Source organism: Solanum tuberosum, unplaced genomic scaffold (assembly GCF_000226075.1).
Source record: "Solanum tuberosum cultivar DM 1-3 516 R44 unplaced genomic scaffold, SolTub_3.0 scf00514, whole genome shotgun sequence".
In the NCBI taxonomy this organism is placed as follows: domain Eukaryota; kingdom Viridiplantae; phylum Streptophyta; class Magnoliopsida; order Solanales; family Solanaceae; genus Solanum; species Solanum tuberosum.
In genome coordinates, this window is record NW_006239454.1 from 71,360 (window position 1) to 79,242 (window position 7,883).

Below are 7,883 nucleotides of genomic sequence, written 5' to 3' on the forward strand. Positions count from 1 at the left end.
GCCACCCCATCCTCGTGCCTCCCCCACTCAGGCCACCCCCATCCAAAAAAATAAATTAAAAATTGTTTTTGAAAAATATTGTAAATCTTTTTTAAAAATTATTTTTTATGCCACCTCTACCCCTACCCCCACCCCAGCAGCACCCCCGACCCAGTCAATTTTTTTTTTCTGAGTCGGAATTTGGAACGGTCATGAGGTCTTGTCCTAGTTTGGGTGTCGGGGTCGAGGTCGGGTCCTAGATCAATTAGCGGGGTTGATTTTCGGATCATAAATTATTTTCCTAAAGAGTATTGATTTTAGTCTCAAGCCATAAATAAAAGATATTTTCTACTCACCAACCAAACATGAGAAAATAAATTAGAAATCCATTTATTTTTCAAGAAAACATTTTTCATGGAAAACATTTTCCTTCGTACCAAACACACCCAAATCGTGAATTATTTAATTTGTGGGGATGTTTGAGTAGGTACCATTTCAAGTGAGAGGCTACCCATTGTAGTGAAGTACAAAGTTATACCAAGCTTTTTTTGTTTGCTTAAAAGTTAAAATGGAGTTAGACTAGAAGCAATTGCTGACTGAATACAATTTAATTTGTGTTGATATGTTTGGGGGTGGGGGTAGTTATATAGCTCTAAAAGATACCAACTACCTTGTTAATTCCTTTTTCCTCTTAATTTCCTTCTCTTTTTCCTGTTAGTTTCTTCAATTTATCCCACTTGCTTTAATTTTTTGTAAATTATATTTCCATCAAGTATATTGCAAATTAAATGAACTTTTCCGGTGTTAGAAAGTGATTGCTCAACTATATCAGCCAATAATAATTTATTATGAATGGGTAGGTGAGAAATTGAGATTAATGTGAATCCAAATCAAAATAAACATGCTAATATTAGTGTAAACAATTTATTCTTTCTTAACAGAAATTATTCAACTACAACCACTAAAATGTTGATGTACTAATTTTCTATCTACCAAAATGGTAAGGAGTGATTATTTTATTTGGTTATATTTCTAACTTTTTATCTATCTATCTATCTATATAAGATATATGTAGAAGTGAGGTATATTGAATATGTAGGTGTCAGAAATAATTATGATACTCTATTTTGTATATACAACCATATATGTACATTATATTTATTCTCAAGAACATTTGCTTATTGGTTGAATTAACGTTTGCTCGATTACTAAAATTAAATGTTTACTTCACAAGATTTATTTTCTCCATACCTACATAGAATGAATTAAAAAAGAAAAATAGTATACCTGAATGAGCTCAGCTCTGATGAGGTTCCATTTGGAAGGAACCAACAAGGAGAGGACAGATCTGGTGGATAAAGATGACATTTTCTTCTATATATCCAGATATTTTCTTATTACTAATTTCCTTTTTCTCTTATTCTTTCTGCTGCTGTTGTTGTTGTTTTCATTTATACCTTGGCACTTTAGGACCAGGTGCTACATTTTTATTATTTTTGAGATAAAAGGTAAAAGAACACACATACACTATCTCCTTTTTTTGAGTTTCATACATAAATTATTGAGAGTGTGAGTTTCATACCTAAACTATCACTTATTAGGTTAAGAAACAGTATATATATATATATATATATATATTGATTTATATACTATTGAGAGTGTGAGTATACTTATAGTATCATTGACTAATGGATAATTTCTTAACATAATGATACAAATGTAGTATATATATATATACTGATTTAGTATCAATTAAGCGAAATTACCAGCCTTAATGATACAATGTAATTAAACAAAATTAATTTGGGATATATAATGTAATTATTAGTGGAGTATGTATATGAAGTATCTGTTTGTAATTATTTTACTTTTATGAGATATTTGCTTAATTTTCACTTCTTTAAAAAAAAAGGAAAACTCACGTTAAAAAACTCAATTGAGATAAGAGAAAGATAATGTTTATATTGTTTAAAATGAGAGGATGGATTTCATTTTTAAAGTACAACTAATAGACGGGTTTTTTTAACCCTCCCTCTTGGGAGCTCACATAGTTTTTACTTTGTTTGGTAACTCACACTTATATCGAGATAATATCTCATATTATCATTTAATTATAAAATTATTTTTTAAGAAAGTCACTTAATTTTATTTTTTTTTAAATTCAAAAGTCATTCAACCATGAACTATTTTCTCAGAAAGAATGTTTTTTTCAAAAAGTCACTCAACTATGATGTTTTACTTACAAAGTCACTCTACCCATTTAATTAATTTTTTAATTAAAACTCCTGACATGAAATTTTTACTTAAAACCAAAATATTAAGGATTAAATAAAGTTTACTGGGCATCTTACATAAATCCCACTAATTTAGATCCTAATTATTATAAATCCCAATAGTTTGTAATATTACTTTTTATACCATATTTTGACCTCGAGATACATGTATCATTAAGGGCAGAGATACAAGTATCCAACAGTTTTTAAAGCTAAGATAAATAATTTATCAATTTGAATTAAAGGGGTGTAACTTATTTCCTTTATTAAAGGATTGATTGTTGACTAATTAACAACCCAACAGATTTACAGGATCTTGAGTATTAACTCTAACAAGTTTTCCTAAAATAACGAAATCATAAACCCAAATAATTTTGTTATTGTACTCTTCATCTTCTTCATCGGTTCCTTCCTTTGTATCCGCCTGAATCCTACGCCAACTTTTTAAAACACATATAAAGAGGAATACATCGGTAGGTTGAGGTGCAATTTAAAATAGTCTAATTATGATAACGGAACTGAATAGAATGAAATTAGTACAGAGAATCATGTAGTTTTCTCCTTTGATATTGATCTCGGCTGAACGACCAAAATCCTTGTCATATGCATCAACCAGAAAGGTTCTCTATTGCCCTTTGTGCAAGCTAGTTTCATTTCGTTACAAAGATGGATGATGCTTCTCTCCATTAATAATGCTATATGTATCTCGAGCATGTATCTCGTAGCTTAATTTTTAAAAGTTTATACAATCGAACTTCAGAGAAATATGAATTCTATCTCAGATATATGTATCAATATGTATCTCAGTCTTAAAAACTGTTAGATACATGTATCTCGCCAGTAATGATACATGTATCTCGTAGCCTAATTTGTAAAAGTTTATACAATAGAACTTTAGAGAAATATGAACTCTATTTCAGATACATAAATAAGATGTAAAACCAAGATACATTAGAATAATGAAAAAAAAGTAATTTACATCTTTGTATACTTGTGATTATCAAGATTTAGTTTCAAATTAGGGACATGGAATTGAGAGGATTAAGAAAGAAAGGGAGATGGTGAAAGTGTTTGAAGATCGTGGGGGGTGGGCTGGGGGTGAGAGATACGGAAGGTAATGGGATTTTCGGGGAGGGAGCAACAGATCGAAGTGAGAGAAAAACTTTTTGAATTGATAATTTATCATTAATTAATGAGTTTAAATTTTAAGATAATTATTTAATATCATATATAAGAGATTTGTGTATCTAATTAAATATTTTAAACTATATGGTATAAAAATAAAGTGATATTGTGCGTAATTTTTTTAAACTAGAGGTAAATTAAGTATATATGATACTAAAGTATGTCTAACTAGGTAGTTTTTCCTTAAATAAATATTCATTTTAAACCATTTAATGACCCGCCCACTTAATCTGGCCCACTAAAAATATAATAGTGATTCATATTTTTTAGTCTTTTTTCCCCATAATTATTAAACTGAATTGAGATAAGAGGAAGATGAGTAATGTTTATTGTTTAAAATTAGAGGATGGATTTAATTTTTAAAGTAAAATTAACAGACCTGCTTTTTTTTAACCCTCCCGGCCTCTCCCCCGGTAGCTCCCGTATTTTTTATTTTCTTGATGACTCACACTTATATTCTTATAGACGTGATTGATTTTTACCTCATTAAAAAAAGTAATAGTATAAAAAAAACTGTCCTTTGTGTACAAATATTTAGCTTTCACTAGTAATCCAAACAAGTGGAATCTATTTCACCCTATGAATCACCAAACATGCAGTTCCAAATATCAATAATTGAAAAAAATAACTAATTAAAAGTTGACTTAAGATTCGAGAAATGGTCAGCGGAGAAAAATAGCCGGAGCTTTTCAAAGACACGAGTCAACCTTTGAATTGGTGTTTTTTTTTTAAAAAGTATTTTATTTTATATTCTGTTCACACCAATTATGATTTAAAAAGATGTTACTCATAAGAAGTTGAATAATGATTTTTTTTTTTCATTAGCATAGTTTAGTCAAATTTGAAATTTGAATTTTTATTTTGTTATTGCAATCTAGATTTCGGATTTAATTTTTTAATATTTGGACTTTAGATTTGACACTTATGTTTAGTAACAATTTTTTTTTATAGTAACCTTATATTTATCCGATCAATTAGACGCTGGATCATTTGAAAAAATGCCAGGTCTAATACACGATTTTTAAGAGTCCTATTTAAAGCATAACTAAAATTTCAGTCATTTCAAAATTAATCTTAGACTTATAGGACCTATATGAAAAGTATATATGGTATTAGTTAAAGTCTCTATTAAGGGTATTTTGTAATTGTATATGTATCAACTCTTGTATAAATACCTCCTATGTGATTAATGAATGTAACGTTGGAGTTTACTTTACATGGTATCAGAAGCCACAAAAACAAAAGTCATAAAAACCAACGCTTAAGGAAAAAAAAAGTATGCCAGGAACTTCAACCGCCACCAATGCTTCCATTGTGCTGCTGATTCAGTGACAATGCCGCCTTCCCCATCGTTTAATCGTACCCTTCAACTCCCAAACTGATTTCAACGAACTTCTTACTTTGGCAAACTCAATTTCTGTCTATGATTCGTGGATGTGGATTAGAACATCATCTCGATGGCTCTCAACCAATTCCAGAATGAATTCTTGGTAAAAATAAATTAAATCATGTGTATCAAAATTGGGTACGTCAGGATCAAATAATCATGTGCCTAAGAGGGCGAGAACCTTTATAGCCATAAGTCTTTGTAACATCCGGCAAATTGAAACACTATGAAGAGGTGCAGAATTGGAAATAGTCATTTTTGGAAAGAATTTAAAAATCTGGAAATTTAGCCAAGTATGGAAAAAAAAAATGAGTTTTTGGCCAACTTTGAATAGTCATAACTCCTAGCTCAGGATGAGTTGGGTGTAGTTCTAGCTATTTGTGCGAAGCCCGTGGAATAATCTTTCCAACGCCGCTGAGTTTGCTCGATTCTGAGTTTGTATGAGTGAGTTATGCCTTTTGGAAGTTGGGCTGTTGATAAGGGAAGTCAGTCCGAAAATTGTAAGGGTATTTTGGTCTTTTTCCCTAACCAATCCTTTTGGATATATATTAAGGTGTAAGACTGATTTTTGATCAGTTTTTCCTTTTTAAAGTGAGAGTTAGGGTTCTTGATAGAAAAGGAGAAGAAGAAGCAAAGTTTCGTCAAAGATCGTCGTGGTTTTCGTCGGGGGTGATCCCTATTAAGGTATGTGAGCTCATAGTGTTGGGTTGGTTCTTTCCCCCACACGCGAAACTCATTTTAAATTCCGAGAAAAGATTTAGTTGTGGTTGTTGAAATCTTGCGGTGATGTTTGTTGAAGTTGTAGTTGTGTTGTGTTGAAGTTCTTGTTGGTTTGGTGTATGTTTCCGGTGGTGTTTTTGAGTTGAATCTATTGTATGTTGAGGGTCTTAATGATTCTAAGTGTTTGGGGGAAGAATCTTTGTTGTTGAGAGGCTTTAAAGTTGGAGAAACTAAGGAGAAAAGTCGATTTTCGGGGAAAAAATGTGGGGGGTCGCGCCTGCCAGCGTGCCCCAAAAGGGGCTCTGAACTTTCCTCCTTGGGGCGGCGCGCCTAGGAGAGCGCCAGCAGGTCCCCTCTGAAGTTTTTGGTCAGGCGCCCCGTGCCTCTCAGAGGCGCCAACCTTTCCCATTCATTCCCCACTTGTCGATGCATGTTCCTTGGTAATGTACCCATGTTTCATAGTTGTTTCCGACACTCCAAGGTACGTCTAAACGTCAAGAACTCATCCATAACATGTGATCAAACACCTTGAATCCATAAAATCCAATTCAAGGAGAGTGAGTTTCCAAAGTCAAGTGAAGTTAAGAGTTAAGCTTGGAAGTTAAGAAGCAAGTCAAGCAAGTTTTTTAAAGTTGTTCAAGAGTCTTTTATTGAATGTTTTAACTTCATTTTAAGACTCAAGTTTCAAGCTAAGTAAATAGTTTAGAGTTTCAAGCTAAGTAAAGAGTCTCAAGTTTCAAGTTAAGTCAAGAGTATAAGTTGAGTTCATTTCTCAAAAGTTATTAGGGAACTATGTATTCCCAAAGAAGTTTCTAAATGTTTTTTTTACATTTGAGTAAGAAAGGAACTATGATTCCAAAAGAGCCTTTGGGCTAGTTTTCAAGAAAAAGGAACATCGATTCCAATTGAGCCGTTGGGCTAGATTTTGAGTAATTATCTCAAAATAAAGAAAGATGTGTTTAAAACCCTTATGAGCTAAAGTATTTTTAGGAGTAGCCTTGAGCACGGAATTGGGGACACGAGTTCATATTAACTCAACTCTACATAAGAACTATGTAGCCAACATGAGATTTAACTGGTCATACTTTTTAGATGATTCCGCAAGTTAAGCTAGTGGATCCACTTAGTAAAGTTAGCTTCCTATATCACGACAAGGTATAGGATGGTCCTTGGGCAACGTGAGGTAAAACGTTGTATCACCACTTAGTTTCATAGTGGTGGTTCTCGGTTAGAGAAACTCCCACAGTAGAAAGAACATGGTTCCTCGAGGAGTTCTACTTAGTGTGGATGGGGGTATGGGACTTCATTCATGCATTGCACAAGTAGACTTTAAGAGGAAGCATGGTATTTTTAAGATATTATAAATATGATTTTGACGTCATGTTTTAATAGTTTTACAAGCTTTATATATTGCATGTGTCTTATTGCTTTATATATTGAGTTCAGTTATTCATGAGTCGAACAGAGCCAAGGTAAGTGTTCTTTCGTACTCCTTTCAAGTTCAGGTTCAAGTTCTAAGTTCAAGTTCTAATTTCAAGTTCTAATTTCAAGTTCAAGTTCTAATTCTAAGTTCAAGTTCAAATTCTAAGTTCAAGTTCAATTTCTAATTTCAAGTTCAAGTTCTAATTCTAAGTTCAAGTTCAAATTCTAAGTTCAAGTTCAATTTCTAATTTCAAGTTCAAGTTCTAATTCTAAGTTCAAGTTCAAATTCTAAGTTCAAGTTCAATTTCTAATTTCAAGTTCAAGTTCTAATTCTAAGTTCAAGTTCAAATTCTAAGTTCAAGTTCAATTTCTAATTTCAAGTTCAAGTTCTAATTCTAAGTTCAAGTTCAAATTCTAAGTTCAAGTTCAATTTCTAATTTCAAGTTCAAGTTCTAATTCTAAGTTCAAGTTCAAATTCTAAGTTCAAGTTCAATTTCTAATTTCAAGTTCAAGTTCTAATTCTAAGTTCAAGTTCAAATTCTAAGTTCAAGTTCAATTTCTAATTTCAAGTTCAAGTTCTAATTCTAAGTTCAAGTTCAAATTCTAAGTTCAAGTTCAATTTCTAATTTCAAGTTCAAGTTCTAATTCTAAGTTCAAGTTCAAATTCTAAGTTCAAGTTCAATTTCTAATTTCAAGTTCAAGTTCTAATTCTAAGTTCAAGTTCTAATTTCAAGTTCAAGTTCTAATTCTAAGTTCAAGTTCTAATTTCAAGTTCAAGTTCTAATTCTAAGTTCAAGTTCTAATTTCAAATTCTAAGTTCAAGTTCAATTTCTAATTTCAAGTTCAAGTTCTAATTCTAAGTTCAAGTTCTAATTTCAAGTTCAAGTTCTAAGTTCAAGTTCAAGTTCTAAGTTCTA